Below are 17272 nucleotides of genomic sequence, written 5' to 3' on the forward strand. Positions count from 1 at the left end.
GGTCTTCTTTAGGCGTACAAAACTTTCCCCCAGAAATTTGTAGGTATAGGTCCACGCCATCATATAGCCCCCATAGAACGGTACCTTCCGAATTTCGGTATTTTGAAGCTTGTGGCCACATTAATCCACCGAAATGGCTGAAATTTGTGGTGGAGGGTATAAAAAGTTCGGCCCGACCGAACATAACGCTTTTCTTACTTGTTTTATGTTGTTGATACCCCCAATATAGGGTGGTCAATTGTTCAAATTTATAATTTGATTAGAATTAAGACATATCCAGAAAATATATTAAAACCATTTAAAAAGACTTTTGATAAATTTAAAATTGTATAACATACTGCCATGAAGTCGTAAGACAATTCTTTAGGTTTGAATTAAATTATAATTGGATAATTATATTGGTGCCAATGTGCCAATGTATTACCTATATGTTTGTTTTAGATCATATGATTATTATTATTATTATTATTATTATTATTGTTATTATTATTATTATTATTATTATTATTATTATTATTATTATTATTATTATTATTATTATTATTATTATTATTATTATTATTATTATTATTATTATTATTATTATTATTATTATTATTATTATTATTATTATTATTATTATTATTATTATTATTATTATTATTATTATTATTATTATTATTATTATTATTATTATTATTATTATTATTATTATTATTATTATTATTATTATTATTATTATTATTATTATTATTATTATTATTATTATTATTATTATTATTATTATTATTATTATTATTATTATTATTATTATTATTATTATTATTATTATTATTATTATTATTATTATTATTATTATTATTATTATTATTATTATTATTATTATTATTATTATTATTATTATTATTATTATTATTATTATTATTATTATTATTATTATTATTATTATTATTATTATTATTATTATTATTATTATTATTATTATTATTATTATTATTATTATTATTATTATTATTATTATTATTATTATTATTATTATTATTATTATTATTATTATTATTATTATTATTATTATTATTATTATTATTATTATTATTATTATTATTATTATTATTATTATTATTATTATTATTATTATTATTATTATTATTATTATTATTATTATTATTATTATTATTATTATTATTATTATTATTATTATTATTATTATTATTATTATTATTATTATTATTATTATTATTATTATTATTATTATTATTATTATTATTATTATTATTATTATTATTATTATTATTATTATTATTATTATTATTATTATTATTATTATTATTATTATTATTATTATTATTATTATTATTATCGTTATTATTATTATTATTATTATTATTATTATTATTATTATTATTATTATTATTATTATTAAAAATTTACTCAGACTTTTCTCATCACGAATAGATTTTTTGACTTTTGAATACCAAGTATACAGAATCTAAGCAAGGTATTTATTTCAACGTAGTCTAATATCTAAGTCTAATGTCTAAGCTTCTACAAATGTTATTTTACTTGGGATATGTCTTATCCACAGACCCCAACTACCGTTTTGTGGCACCTGCGCACAATAACTTCAATCATTGATTTTCTAATGATGGAATACCAAGAATTCAGAATGGTTTGAATAAGTTCCAAGGCAACTTTGTCCATTTATATAAAAATTTGTTAATTAATTAATATAAACTTTTATACGTTTCCCAATAGTCATACGTCAAATAATCAGAATATTGTGTAAGCTTCTACAAATTTTCTTTTACTTTGCATATGTCATATCCACAGAACCCAACTACCGATATGTGGCACTTGCGCACACTAGTTTTCTTTAATTATCTCCATAAAAAAATATTTGATTTGCTAATGATGGAATAGCAAGACTTCAGAATGGATTGTATTTGTCCATTTATATCAAAAGTTTGTTGCTATATTTTAATAATTTGTATATTTATAATTTAAAAGAAAATTGCTATATAGTTTTAAATTTTAATTTAAGATATTAAAAGAAAAAAATCTCATAACATCATTCCAACGTTGTACTGTGTTTCTGTGTGTTACAATTGTCATATCGATCGCCACTGTGACTAGATGCTTTCCTGGCGCATGCTACCTAGACCAACCGGATGAACATATGATTGTTCCTGGAATGGGTCAATTGAAAATATGCGTTATATTTTAGGGGAAGATAATTTAGTTTATTAATGAAGTCAATGGCACAGCTGTTTGTGACGGTTTCAATGCCACACGTCTGACATCGATTTTTCTCAATAATTCGCAATACATTTGCTTTTTATTCTCAATAATAGAGACTCAATCAAAATCAGCTGGCACAAAGGAAAATGTTTATAAAACCCTTAACAACTTTTGAACAGTTCTTTTTATAGTTTTCTTATGTCGCATGCTCAGTGAGAGGAACAAATCCAATATTAGTTATATAATCGATCGATTGCCAACTGTTGCCCTTTACCGTTAAATTTCAGACAATATGATTTTCAAAGGAAATTTTGAAATCAATATTTCAAAAATAATAATACGCAGACGCCTCAAATATGAATGGATAGTGATTGTATGGAATTCATGAAATATATTGTTACATAATGCTTTCTGTGTTTCTGAACCCCTGGTAGAGGATTTCTGAAAAATCGATTGCAAGAAGCATGATGCTTAAAATAAATAACTTAAAACGTATTTTGAGAGAACATTTTTATAGGTTATGCTAACAAGTTTAACTTTTATGATATTAATAGTAAAAATTTAATATTTGTCTGGAATGAAAAAATATTCTTAAAAAGACATAAAAACCATTAGGCATTAATTAGGTCATGTTAGCTCGATTTAATTAAATCAATTAATTAAAAATTTTCATTAAAAATACATTTGATAGATTTGAAATCCGTCAGTCCTTTAAACAAATTATACTATTCGGCTAAATTCCATTATTTATGTTTATCTATCCCAAATTCAATGTCTTTTCAATTCAAATAATATACAATTACCACCCCAATAATGAGGAGACAAATACTCTCTTGAGCCATGCGCTCTGATAAATCTCCTCCATGTCACATTACCGATCGATATGACAACTGTTACACACAAACACAGTGCATACAAAAGGATTGTTTCATAAAAGCGGAAATCCGAACTAGAACGTTGGGTTGTCTGATGATAACAAATATTTATACTTAAATATTGTTGTAAATATTTAAATATTTTTGAAAAATAAAAATTAAAACATTCAACAGGACCAAGTTATTTGCGTATGGTAAAATTGACTAATTTAATTCTGAACTAAGACATACGAAATATATAAATTAGTTACTAAAACCCCATTACTATCTTCTCTCTATATGGATCGATAACAGCTGATACAATTATTCTAATACTCTATGCTGCTTTATAAAATTATTACCTTCTGCATACAAGATATTCTGAGCACCTGCAACTCACAGTGTAAAAAATCAATGAATTTGGATAGTCAAGTCAAGGTACACAAACAGCGAGGATGGTGTATAAGTAAAGAGTATGCGCTGTAAAAGGTGCCATCGATCGATATGACATCTGTTGAAAATAACCCTTCAATGTAACCGGTATTTCTCTAACATATGTGGCACAAGTTGCCATGAAATTCTGAGCTCTTGGTATACCATTATACAGAAATCGATAAATCCAAAATGGATGGAATTAGAATATATGTAGGTAGTACCTACTAGGTACACACACATACATGCATATACTCTACCAATGTATAAAATCCGTGGATATGATAAATTAATACCATTTCCATACTGAAAACTTCATAGAAGGTCATTATTTCAAGCTTGTTCTGAATACTTATTCGAAATTATCTGAAAAATCGATAACTGTGTAACTGAAAATACAAAGAATAAATTCAAATTGATTTTTTTGGAGTAGATTCCTGATTTATCGCCTCCAATAATAAACCCCTTTTTATAATCCTCAATTTTGTCTATCATGAAACAGAAATGGTCTGAATAGTTTTCTTGAAGCCATTCTGAGACATCTAATCCCATTTACCATTAAAGAACCGTTGTTATCTCCCTATGTAACCATCGCCAAACAAGTCATCCGACACACACATCCAGTTTCATTGTTTTACAAACACTTTTTAAGGCGCATACTCCATGGAGTTGTGGTATGATGAACAAGGTAGTAGTCGAACACAACAAAGGAAGATTCAACACAAAGTTATATCGATTAAAATATATAAGGAAAGCTGGATATGTGTACATTGACGTTGGGAGACTTCTACTCGGAAAGTGGCACAAAAACAGGTCATCCAAGAAGTTCAGTTTGAATGTCATAATTCATTATTATGACTTGCAAGCGGTTTAATTTGCATAACATTCAAATCGAAATAATGTTTTTTTTTTTCAAAATATTGGGCCATGCAAGTAACTTATGTACTAAAACCACGACCTTTCTCAATATCGATCAAAATCAGCTGACTCTCTGGAAGAGGTTTTTATTTCGCATGCTCCGTGAGAAGAAAAAAATCCAATATTAGTTACATAATCGATCGATTGACAACTGTTGCCCATTACCGTAAAATTTCCAGGCGGTATACCTTTCAAATGCAATTCTGAAATCAATATTTCAAAAATAATAATAACACGCAGACGCCTCAAATACGAATGGATGATTATGAAATGAAATCCACCAAATAATGCTATGTTTGTTTCTGAACCCCTGGTAGAGAATTTCTGAAAAATCGATTGAGAACTTGATTCTTGAAATCATGTAAGTCGAAAAAGTAGAGTTATTATATTTAGCCTTGAAAATATACTTACTATTCAGATAAGTTTCAGTATATCTTTAGGTTTAAGTTAAATTTTAGCTTTATATTTTCTAATAAAATATTTTTGCAATATTTTTAGGATATATGTTGCTGGATGATAATGTTGTTTTAAGCCATTTATATTATTTTTATTTAAAAATTTCATATACAATTTTCTCAGAGAGTTCCCCAGCAAGAATCGATTTTCTGGCTTTTCGGATACCAAGTATGCAGAATGTAAGCAAGGTGTTTCAAGGTAGACTAATATTGAGGCATACGCAACACCTGTAAGTCGATCGATATTGAGTGAGGTACATACAGTGACTTATAAAGTAGTTACATAAACTTTCATAGATTTTCCAATAGTCAAATATCAAGTAATCAGAATATTGTGTTAGCTTCTACAAGTGTTCTTTTACTTGAGATATGTCTTATCCACAGACCTCAACTACCGATTTGTGGCACCTGCGCACAGTAGCTTCATTTAATTCACTCCATAACCAATTATTGATTTACTAATGATGGAATACCAAGAATTCAGAATGATTTGAATAAGTCCCACCAACTTTTTAATGCAATGTGTTCATTTATATCAAAATTTTTGCTATATTTTAATAAAATGTATATTTATAATTTAAAAGAAATTGTTTAAATAATTTTAAATATTATTTTAAGAAATTAAATTTAGAAAGAAAAAATAAAAATAATCTCAAAACATAATTTTAATTACAATCCATTATGTCGTACTGCGTTTGTGTGTAACAATTTTCATAACTACCGGCAATGTGACTAGGACCTAGTCCCTAGATAATCATATGGTTTTTCTGGAATGGGTTAATTCAAAATATGCTGTGTTGTATTTTAGGGGAAGATAATTTAGTTTATTGACGAAGACAATGTCACAGCTGTTTGTGGTGGTTTCAACACCACACGTCTGTCATTGATTTTTCGCAATACAGTTGCTTTTTATTCTCAATATACAATCAAAGTCAGCTGGCACAAGGGTTAATGTTAATACCCTTAACAACTTTCGAACTATATTTTTATTCTATTATTTCGCATGCTCCGTGAAAAGAAAAAAGTCCAATATTAGTTATATAATCGATCGATTGCCAACTGTTGCCCATTACCGTTAAATTTCAGACAATATTACTATCAGAGGAAATTCTGAAATCAATATTTCAAATATAATAATAGGCAAACTCTTCAAATATGAATGGATGGAGATGGTATGGAATCCACGAAATATATTGCTACATAATAATATCTTTGTTTCTGAACCCCTGGTACAGGATTTATGAAAAATCGATTGCAAGCATGATTTTTGAAATAAATAACTTAAAACGTAGTTGAGACTACCTTTTTATATGTTTTGCGAACAAGTTTAAATTGTATGATATCAATTGTTAAAATTTAATATTTGTCTGGAATGAAACAATATCCTTAAAGACACATAAAAACCATTAAAAACTACATTTGATAGAGTCAAACCCATCAATCCTTTAGAAAAGTTATGGTTAGGTTAGGTTAGGTTAGGTTGATAAGAGGGGTGATACTAGATCACCACATGCCCATGTGGACATACACTTAAGCCATAAGTAGGCCTGTTGTGCGCTCTAATTTTGGGTTATGGAGGATTATCTTTTTTTTTTTTTTTTTTGACTTAGTCTAGGATCTCTGTCCTATTTACATAGTCTCTGATCTTTTTGAACTCGATTGTCCTAATTTGGTCGAGTCCTGGTATAATGTCATTCCCTAGTAACTGGGTTCTCAGATTTGTGAAGGCTTGACAATGGCAGAGGTAATGTTCCAACGTTTCGTCGTCCTCTCCGCATGCTCTGCATTCACTGTTTTCTGCACAACCTATTTTGTGCAGGTGCGCTTTTAGACCTAGGTGACCTGTAAGGATTCCTGTCAGTCTACTAATATCTTTTTTACTTAGTAAAAGTAATTCTTTTGTTTTGTCCTCGTCTGGGTTTCCCCATAGGATTTTTGTGTTTTTTCCCTTCTCTCCACTACTCCAGAGGGATACATGTGCATTTTTTGCCCATGTCTTTAGTTCTAGTCGCGTAGCTTTAAACGGCTTAGCGTTTTCTAGACTTACCGTTGGTTGCTCCTTGGCTTGTTTTGCCAAGGAGTTTGCTATTTCATTACCCCTAATCCCGGTATGCCCTGGTACCCATATAATGTTTACCTTACCGTGTTGGGAGTAATTATTTATAGATTTAATACATTCCAAGACAGTTCTAGATTTCACTGTCTTGGTTGATATAGCTCTAATGGCTGCTTTGCTATCCGTAAGGATATTTACAGTGGTAGGCCTTGTGTGTGTATCAAACCAAAGCAGACACTCTGTTATCGCCCGGAGTTCCGCCTGCAGGATCGTGTTATGATCCGGCAGACGGAGGGAGATTTCCGTTTCCGGTTCCATTATATAAAGACCCAGTCCGGTTCTCCCCCCTAGCACAGCCCCATCCGTAAACCCACAGCTTCCAGCGGGAATCTGTGCTAGAGCTCCCTCGATCCACATGTCTCTGTCAGGTATTGACACTTCACACAAGGCTACTTCACTAGTTTCAGGTATACGGTCCGATACTACCTGATTTATAGATTCACCCGTTGTGACCTTTAATATGTTTTGGTGGTATGTTTGGTGGCTCTTTTCGATCCACTCGCTCATCGACTTTAGCCTTACAGCTGCGATGGCTGCCTCATACTTTACCTGAATCTCTATTGGGTGTACAAACAAAATTGTTTCTAGAGCCCTAGTCGGTGTGGTCCTCATTGCTCCGCTAATGCTTAGGCAGCATGTTCTTTGGACCTTTTGCAATATTTCCACATTGCATTTTTTGTCCATGGCTGTCCACCATACCACAGACGCGTAGGTTAGAATTGGTCTAATTACGCTTCTGTATAGCCAGTGTATCATCCTAGGATTGAACCCCCATTTTGAGCCTATCGCCCTTCTGCAGGTTGACCAACATATTTGGGCCTTGTTGGCCCTTTCTTGTATATGGTCTTTCCATTTAAGTTTCCTATCCAGAATTACTCCTAGATATTTAACTGTACAAGAGATATTTATTGTCTTATCTAGAGAAACTGGTTCCTCGTAGTGCCCCATTTTCGTTTTCCTAGTGAATAGACACAATTCTGTTTTTTCTGGGTTGACGTTCAGACCTCTCGGCCTGGCCCAGTTAAAAGCAATTTTTAGAGCCGTTTCTGCTCTACGACAGAGTTGATTCGGATTCTTTCCCCTCAGAAGTATTATAACGTCGTCTGCGTAGCAGACTGGGTCAAATCCTTCTTCGGTTAGGGTCCTCAAGAGACTGTTTATGGTGGTAACCCACAACAGAGGTGAAAGTATCCCTCCCTGTGGCGTTCCTTGTCCAACTTTGTCTCTTATTTTCACGTCGTATAGCCCGCAGCTTATCCATCTATTCCTTAGCATGTGGTTTATCCAGTTCCTTAAGGCCCTGTCTACCTGAAACTCGTCTAAGGAGTGGATAAGTGTCTCGGTGCTTACGTTATTGAAAGCGCCTTCGATGTCGATGCATACAGCAAGTGTGTACATTTTCATTTCGAAGGTTCTTTCTATGTGGTGTACTACCTCATGCACTGCGGTTTCCACTGATCTGCCTTTAACGTATGCATGTTGTTTGAATTTAAGCATATCGTTGGGGATCTTACTCTTTATCATGGTGTCGACTGTCCGTTCCATTGTTTTGAGTAAGAATGAAGTTAAACTTATCGGTCGATAAGATTTTGGTGCTTAAGATTTTGGAAAAGCTTAAAATGGCTTGTTGGACCATTAAGCTGTCGATCTTTGGTGCTTCTTCCGATGAGTTAATACATTCCGTCGATGCCTCAGTGTTAACCATGGTATTCTGCGGGAAGTGCGTTTTCATCAGAAGGCCTAGAGTTTCTTCTGTTGTTTCAATCCTTTTTCCATTTCCATCGACCAATTGCTCGGTCTGTGTATGGGTTTTAGATAGAAACTTTTTAATCTTTGAAACGTCATTTACACTATCCACCTGTTCGCAGAAAAGCTTCCAGGAGTTTCGTTTGGCGTTTCTTGTTATTTTGTTGTATTCCTTTAATTTTGCCTGATAGTTGTCCCAGAATACAGCTGCTTTTTTACGTTTGGCCCTATTATAAAGTCTGCGGACCTCCTTGCCTTTATTCCGAATTTCCCCTGTCATCCAGGGTTTTTCGTAGGCGGATTTCCTCTCTCGAAGGGGACAACTTTCCTCGAAAGACTTTACTAGTGCCTCAGTTAACTTTAGGACATCTCTCTCTATGTCCTCCTTACTTAGGCATTCCTCATCTGGTTGCCCAAGTCTTTCTTTTACTCGTTTTCCGAACTTTGTCCAATTTGTTTTGGATTTGTTTCGGAAGGTTATCGGGTTAGGCGATGGCCTAGCTATTTTAAATCTAATATACTTATGGTCTGAGAAGGAGTGTTCCTCCAGGACCCTCCACTCGTGTACCTCGTTTATTAAATTTTCTGAACATATCGTTATATCTAGTACTTCCTCCCTAATTCTATTAACAAAGGTTGGCGTATTCCCGGTGTTAAGTGTAATTAGGTCGTTAGTATTTAAGTAATCTATAAGGGCTTGTCCCCTTTTGTTAATGTTAGTACTACCCCACGAGATGTGGTGAGAGTTAGCATCGCTACCTACTAGTACTTCGTTACCTGTTTGCTTTATCCTTCTCACCAGTTGCTGCAATTCCGACGAAGGTGGTAATGTCGGGGAGTCGAACGGCAGGTATAATGATGCTAGGTATATGTTACCATTCCCCTGCTTCAATACTGTAACGTCCGACGATGACAACTCTGGAGAAAAAAGAAAGCATAAGTTTTTGTGGCATATAATGCAGGTCCTCGGTCGGCATCCCGTATTTGCGTAAAAAAGTTGATAATTTATATGGTTAAGTCCAGAAACCTTGTTTTTTATGGTCCAAGGTTCTTGGATTAAACCAATATGTATATTACCTTTAGTTATTTTGTCCATCAGGGCTAGTGTTGCCGTTTCGCTCCGATGGAGGTTGATCTGGATGACCTCAATCATTGGTCCTCCAGAAGGTTGGCTTCTTGGGAGTCGCTAATTTCGTCTGCTCCTCCCTCCTGAAAGCCTTTTGGTAGGTTGACCTCTTGGTTATTTGGTTTGGCAATCTCCTCCTCACCAACTCTTGCCTTTCCAACTTTGAAGTAGACCGAGTTCGAGACGAAGAATGCCTTGCCCTTGGTTTTGACGAGCCCGGCTAGCGAGAGATCGTCGATCCCCATCACAAGGAGAGTGCCGTCTTCCTTCTCCTCCCTGTGGAAGACCTCCCATCTTTCCACCTTTAGGGCCTCGTTTTGTACGCCAAAGACCTCGAGCATGCGCTCCGTCTCGAGCTTGCAGCCATACCCCTTGACGTACACCGATGCTTTGGTTAGGTGAGGAATTTCGTCTTTCCTCACCAGTTTTAGTCTGCCACCTTCCCATGGAGTTGCTATACTGCTGACTACCTCCCCGAGAGCTGCAGAGTTTGCGTGTGAGTCCAGGTGGTACAATAGGAGGTCCCCCCTTGGCTCACAGCAGTTTATTTTTATTGAGACTCGTCCTTGCAGGATTTGTTCCAATATTTTATCGTTGATCGATTTCTCGATCTCCGGTAAGTACTCTTTGTGTAGCCTTCCAGATCCTTTACTAGTATCGATTACTGCGTAGCACAGCTCGTCCTTGTAGTATCTCTTGGCTACCTTGGCGTAAGTCGATGGCGGCTCCGTTCCGGTTTCAGCGTCCATCTTCCTCTTCTGGGTGGTAGTAGGCTTCTTTACTGAGTCCTTGGCCACCGCAGAAGATTCCGACGTCGCGCTCACCTTCTTTTTGTCAGAACTCGCCTCTTCAGTATCATTTGAAGGATCCTTTTGGCAGTCTCCTTGGCTTTTGTCCTGACGAGGTTTGTTCTGGGCAATTGAAGGTGGGAAGCCCTTTTTCTTCTTACTGGGTTTTGCAACGTTCTGCTTCTCAGGAGACCTTGTCCTCTTCGCCGCTTCCGAAGAAGTGGAGGGACTTTCTGTGGTAACCTTTGAAGCAGCCAGCTGTTTTTCCTTCTTTAGTTTTGCCTGGTTCCTCTTAAATTTCTTCCTTTGGGCCCCAGACCACTGCACTCTTTTCGTCGTGAGCTTTGCGATGCTCTCGCTCACTTCTTCTACCATCTTGTGGACTTCCTCTTTCATGGGATTTTCCACAACGGTGGTGTTTGTTTTGCCGCAGCTATCGGATTCGGAATCAGGGTCGCTACCATCATCAGATAGTTGGGTCAAGTTAATCCTCCCCCTGTGCTGCCCTTTATCCTCCTCCGTTTTTACACTAGGTTTTACACTAGGTTGTGTGCTTGTAGCATTACCTTCGACCACAGGTGCCAAGGCACCCACATCTATGGGAGATTGCTCACGATCGCATGATATCGACGGGGTGTGACTCGTAGGCAGATCACTGGTCCCCGCCGGCACTGGGTTTATTAGGCCCTGCACCAAACTCCCGGTAGGAGAACTAGAAAAGTTATACTACTCAGTCAAATTCCAGTATTTATGTTTATCTATCCCAAATTCAATGTCCTTTCAATTTAATTAATAAACAATTACATCCCCAATAATGAGAAGACATATACTCTCTTGAGTCATGCGCTCTGGCAAATCTCTGCCATGTCACATTACCGATCGATATGACAACTGTTACACACAAACACAGTGCATACAAAAGGTTTGTTTCAGTAAAGTGGAAATTAGAAGTAGCACATTGGGTTGTCCGATGATAAAATATATACTTGAATAGTTTTGTAGAAAAAAGCATGTCTTAAAACATTCAACAGGGCCAAGACTATTTTAATAAAGACAAAAACGTATTATGCCGTCATGCCTTGAATTTTACAAGTAAAAAATAATAAATCATTGTATTTTCTATAAAGGAATATAAAAATCGATACAGCATTCATTAATTGCCTTGTGGTAATTCGCAGTTTGACAGATAGAATGGTAAGGGGTAAAATTGACTAAAGTAAATTTGAACTAAGATTGGTAAAGCGCCAATACATTATAGAATAGTATGAAAAGGGAAAGACATACGAAATGTATAAATTAGTTACTAAAACCCAATTATTATCCTCTCTTTCTTTATATGGATCGATAACACCTGATACCATTATTAAACTCTGTGCGGGTGTATAAAATTATTATTTTCTGCATACAAAATATTCTGAGCGCCCGTTACTCATAGTGTAAAAAATCAATACATTTCGATTCGATAGTCGTCGTCAAGTAAAGGTACACAAACTGCGAGAATAGTATAGAACTAAAGAGTTTGCGCTGTGAGAGGTGGATACAATGCAAAAACGAATTCCCTATGCCATCGATCGATATGACATCTGTTGCAAATAAACCTCCAATATAACCGGTGTTTCTCTAACATATGCGGCACAAGTTGCCATAAAATTCTGAGCTCTTGGTATACCATAATACAGAAATCGATAAATCCAAAATGGATGGAATTTTAATATAGATACGTGCACACACATACATACTCTGTGCCAATGTATAAAATCTTTAAGTAAAATTATATTAAATCATTTCCATACTGAATATATTTCATATAAGGTCAATATTTCATCTTTCAAGCATATTCTGAAAACTTGTTAGAAGTTCTCTGAAAAATCGATAACAGTGTAACTGAAAATACAAATAATAAATTCAAATTTATTTTTTTGGAGTAGATTCGTGATTTATCGCCTCCAATAATAAACCCCTTTTTATAACCTTCAATTTTCGCTATCATGAAACGGAAATGGTCTTAATATTTTTCTTTAAGCAATTCTGAGACCTCTAATCACATTTAGCATTGAAGAGCAGTTGTTATCCCCATATGTAACCATCGCCAAACAAGTCAACTGTCACACACATCCTGTTTTATTGTTTTCCAATAACTTTAAGGCGCATACTCCATGGTGTTGTGGTATGAGGAACAAGGGATTAGTCGAATAAAACAAAATTATATTGATTACAATTTGTATTAGGAAAGCTGGATATGTGTACATTTACGTGGGCAGACAGACAGACTTTTATTCGGAAAGTGGCACAAAAACAGGTCATCCAATAATTTTAATTTGAATGCCACATTATGAATGTACTTTATAATGGCAATCACCGACGTAGCCAGGGGGGGGACCTGCCCCCCCCCCCCCCCCCCCCCCCCCCCCCCCCCCCGTCATGATTTTCAATCCCATAGGATATTAGCTTATGCTACAAATTTTTTTAATTATTGAATAAAATTTTAAAATGTTTTAAATGTTTCAAGAAATATGTAAAGTATTTGGAGGAAGTATTACAGAGAATTATTTAAATACATTGGTTACTTATTGTCCAACATATTTGAAAGTATAAAGACTAATTAACATGATAGGATTTTTGAGCAATTTTCCGCATAGTTGTTAAGTTTTAAGGTGTTGTTTAAGCGTTTATTCGTAATTTTAGGCTGACGCAAGTGTTACTGAGTTCAGAACAAGAATGGGTGCTAGAATTTCATGATGGACATCCTCACTTTGCATAGCCCTAGTTCTCTATCAAGAAAACCACTATCAGCCTTCAGAAATTTCTTGCGATAAAATCTACGATTGGACACCAAAATATACTTAGGGAAATAAGTACAATTGGTTTCTTTATGACAATAGCAACGATTGAATTTCCGAAATTGACCACATTCTGACACGGCAGCGTGATAAAAGACAAAAAAGAAGACACATGTCTCGGCGTTTTTTTCATTTATTTATATAACTGCTAAGTATACCTGTAAATATAAAAAATATTACTGGATAACGTCATGATATCCGAACGTTCCCTCTGCATAAATCAATTCTCTACTAATCTCATTTTCTTTCCATAAATTACTCAATAAAATTGGAGTGGAAAATTAAAGCCTTGATTTTGAACTTTTGTGAAGTAGGAAAGGAAAGGTCCTCAATATTCCATGTAAACAAAAAAGTTAAATCTTACGATATTTCTAAGGTTTTCCGATTGTATACTCCTTATTTTGGTCTTACCGAAGTGATATCACTGAATTACATAACATTCACTGTAGTTGTGAGTTATTTGATAAATATATGCGATTATTAATATATCTAATGTTTTGAACATATATTAACTCTGATATATTGTCAAAAAGACAAGGGACATTGGCCAAGAAATCTTACGTCATTTTATTTAAAATATAGTAATGAACATTATTTTATCCGTAATATAAGTCTAAAATAAGGTTTACGTCTTTGATAAATAAGAAATTTTCGCTAACATGAACTTTCAAAATTTTGGTCAGGTGGGCCCCCCCGAAATGAAATCCTGGCTACGTCCCTGATGGCAATTCATATGTTTTTGACACTAACACACATGACCTTTCTCAATATCGATCAAAATCAGTTGACTTGAGGGAAAGTTGTAATAATTCTCTTTACAACCTCTGAGAAATTCTCTGTAAGAGGTTTTTTTTCGCATGCTCCGTGAGAAGTAAAAATACAATATTAGTTACATAATCGATCGATTGACAACTGTTGCCCATTACCGTAAAATTTCCAGGCGGTATACCTTTCAAATGCAATTCTGAAATCAATATTTCAAAAATAATAATAACACGCAGACGCCTCAAATACGAATGGATGATTATGAAATGAAATCCACCAAATAATGCTATGTTTGTTTCTGAACCCCTGGTAGAGAATTTCTGAAAAATCGATTGAGAACTTGATTCTTGAAATCATGTAAGTCGAAAAAGTAGAGTTATTATTTAGCCTTAAAAATACACTTACTATTCAGATAAGTTTCAGTATATCTTTAGGTTTAAGTTAAATTTTAGCTTTATATTTTCTAATAAAATATTTTTGCAATATTTATAGGATATATGTTGTTGGATGATAATGATTTTTTAAACCATATATATTATTTTTATTTAAAAATTTCATATAAAATTTTCTCAGAGAGTTCCCCAGCAAGAATCGATTTTCTGGCTTTTCGGATACCAAGTATGCAGAATGTAAGCAAGGTGTTTCAAGGTAGACTAATATTGAGGCATACGCAACACCTGTAAGTCGATCGATATTGAGTGAGGTACATACAGTGACTTATAAAGTAGTTACATAAACTTTCATAGATTTTCCAATAGTCAAATATGAAGTAATCAGAATATTGTGTAAGCTTCTACAAATGGTCTTTTACTTGAGATATGTCTTATCCACAGACCTCAACTACCGATTTGTGGCACCTGCGCACAGTAGCTTTATCTAATTCACTCCATACCCAATTATTAATTTACTAATGATGGAATACCAAGAATTCAGAATGATTTGAATAAGTCTCACCAACTTTTTAATGCAATGTGTTAATTTACGAGTATATCAACATTTTTGCTATATTTTAATAATATGTGTATTTATTATTTAAAAGAATTTTTTTAAATAATTTTAAATATTATTTTAAGAAATTAAATTTAGAAAGAAAGAATAAAAATAATCTCAAAACATAAACATAATGACTAGGACCGAGTCCTTAGATAAACATATGGATTTTCTGGAATGGGTCAATTGAAAATATGCTGCGTTGTATTTTAGGGGAAGTTAATTTAATTTATTGACGAAGACAATAAATATCACAGCTGTTTGTGGTGGTTTCAACGCCACACGTCTGTCATTGATTTTTCGCAATAGTTCGCAATACATTTGCTTTTCATTCTCAATATATGTACAATCAAAGTCAGCTGGCACAAAGAGTAATGTTAATACCCTTAACAATTTTCGAATTATTTTTTTATTCTTTTATTCGCATGCTCCGTAAAAAGAAAAAAATCCAATATTAGTTATATAATCGATCGATTGACAACTGTTGCCCATTACCGTTAAATTTCAGACGATATCAGAGGAAATTCTGAAATCAATATTTCAAATATAATAATACGCAAACTCTTCAAATATGAATGGATGGAGATGGTATAGAATTCACGAACATAATACTATCTTTGTTTCTGAACCCCTGTTAGAGGATTTATGAAAAATCGATTGCCAGCATGATTCTTGAAATAACTAAAGTATTTGAGACTGCCTTTTTATATGTTATGCGAACAAGTTTAAATTGTATGATATTAAGTGTTAAAATCTAATATTTGTCTGGAATGAAAAAAATATCCTTAAAGACACATAAAAACCATTTAAAACTACATTTGATAGAGTCGAACCCATCAATCCTTTAGAAAAGTTATACTACTCAGTCAAATTCCAGTATTTATTTTTATCTATCCCAAATACAATGTCCTTTCAATTCAATTCATCATCCCCAATAATGAGAAGACATATACTCTCTTAAGACATGCGCTCTGGCAAATCTCCGCCATGTCACATTACCGATCGATATGACAACTGTTACACACAAACACAGTGCATATAAAAGGATTGTTTAAGTAAAGTGGAAATTAGAAATAGCACATTGATGATAAAATATATACTTGAATATTTTTGTAGAAAAAAGCATTTAACAGGGCCAAAACAATCTTAATAAAGACAAAAACGTATTATGCCGTCGTAGTACCAAGAATTTTACATGTAAAAAATAAAGCATTGTATTTTCTATAAAGGAATATAAAAATCGACAGACCATTCATTAATTGCCTTGTGGTAATTCGCAGTTTGATAGGTAGGTAAGAGGTATGTTAAAATTGACTAATGTAAATCTGAACTAACATTTATAAAGCTCAAATGCAATATAGAATAATATGAAAAGGGAAAGGGACGTACGAAATGTACAAATTAGTAAACCCCCATTACAATCCTCTCTCTCTATATGGATCGATAACAGCTGATACCATTATTCTAAAACTCTTTGTGGATTTATAAAATTATCCCCTTCTGCATACAAAATATTCTGAGCGCCCACTCCTCATAGTGTAAAAAATCAATGAATTTGAATATGATTCTCGTCTTCAAGTCAAATTACTCAAAGCGCGAGAATAGCATAGAACTAAGGAGTATGCGCTGAGAGAGTTGCATACAATGCAAAAACGAATTTCCTATGCCATCGATCGATATGACATCTGTTGAAAATAAACCCTAAAATATAACCGGTATTTCTCTAACATACATATGCGGCACATGTTGCTATGAAATTCTGAGCCCTTGGTATACCATAATACGGAAATCGATAAATTCAAAATGGATGGAATTTTAATAATAGGTGCACCCTGTGCCCATGTATAAAATTAGTTGATAAAATTAAATTAAAACAAATTCCATACAGGAGTTTTTATTCATATTTCACGATTGTTCTGAATACTTGTTGGAAATTTCTGAAAAATCGATAACTGTGTAGCTGAAAATAGAATGAAAATAAATTCAAATTTAACTCTTTGGGCTAGAATTGTAATTAATCGCCTG

This window comes from Musca autumnalis, unplaced genomic scaffold (assembly GCF_047663935.1).
Source record: "Musca autumnalis isolate F117 unplaced genomic scaffold, ASM4766393v1 scaffold_5, whole genome shotgun sequence".
Classification (NCBI taxonomy): domain Eukaryota; kingdom Metazoa; phylum Arthropoda; class Insecta; order Diptera; family Muscidae; genus Musca; species Musca autumnalis.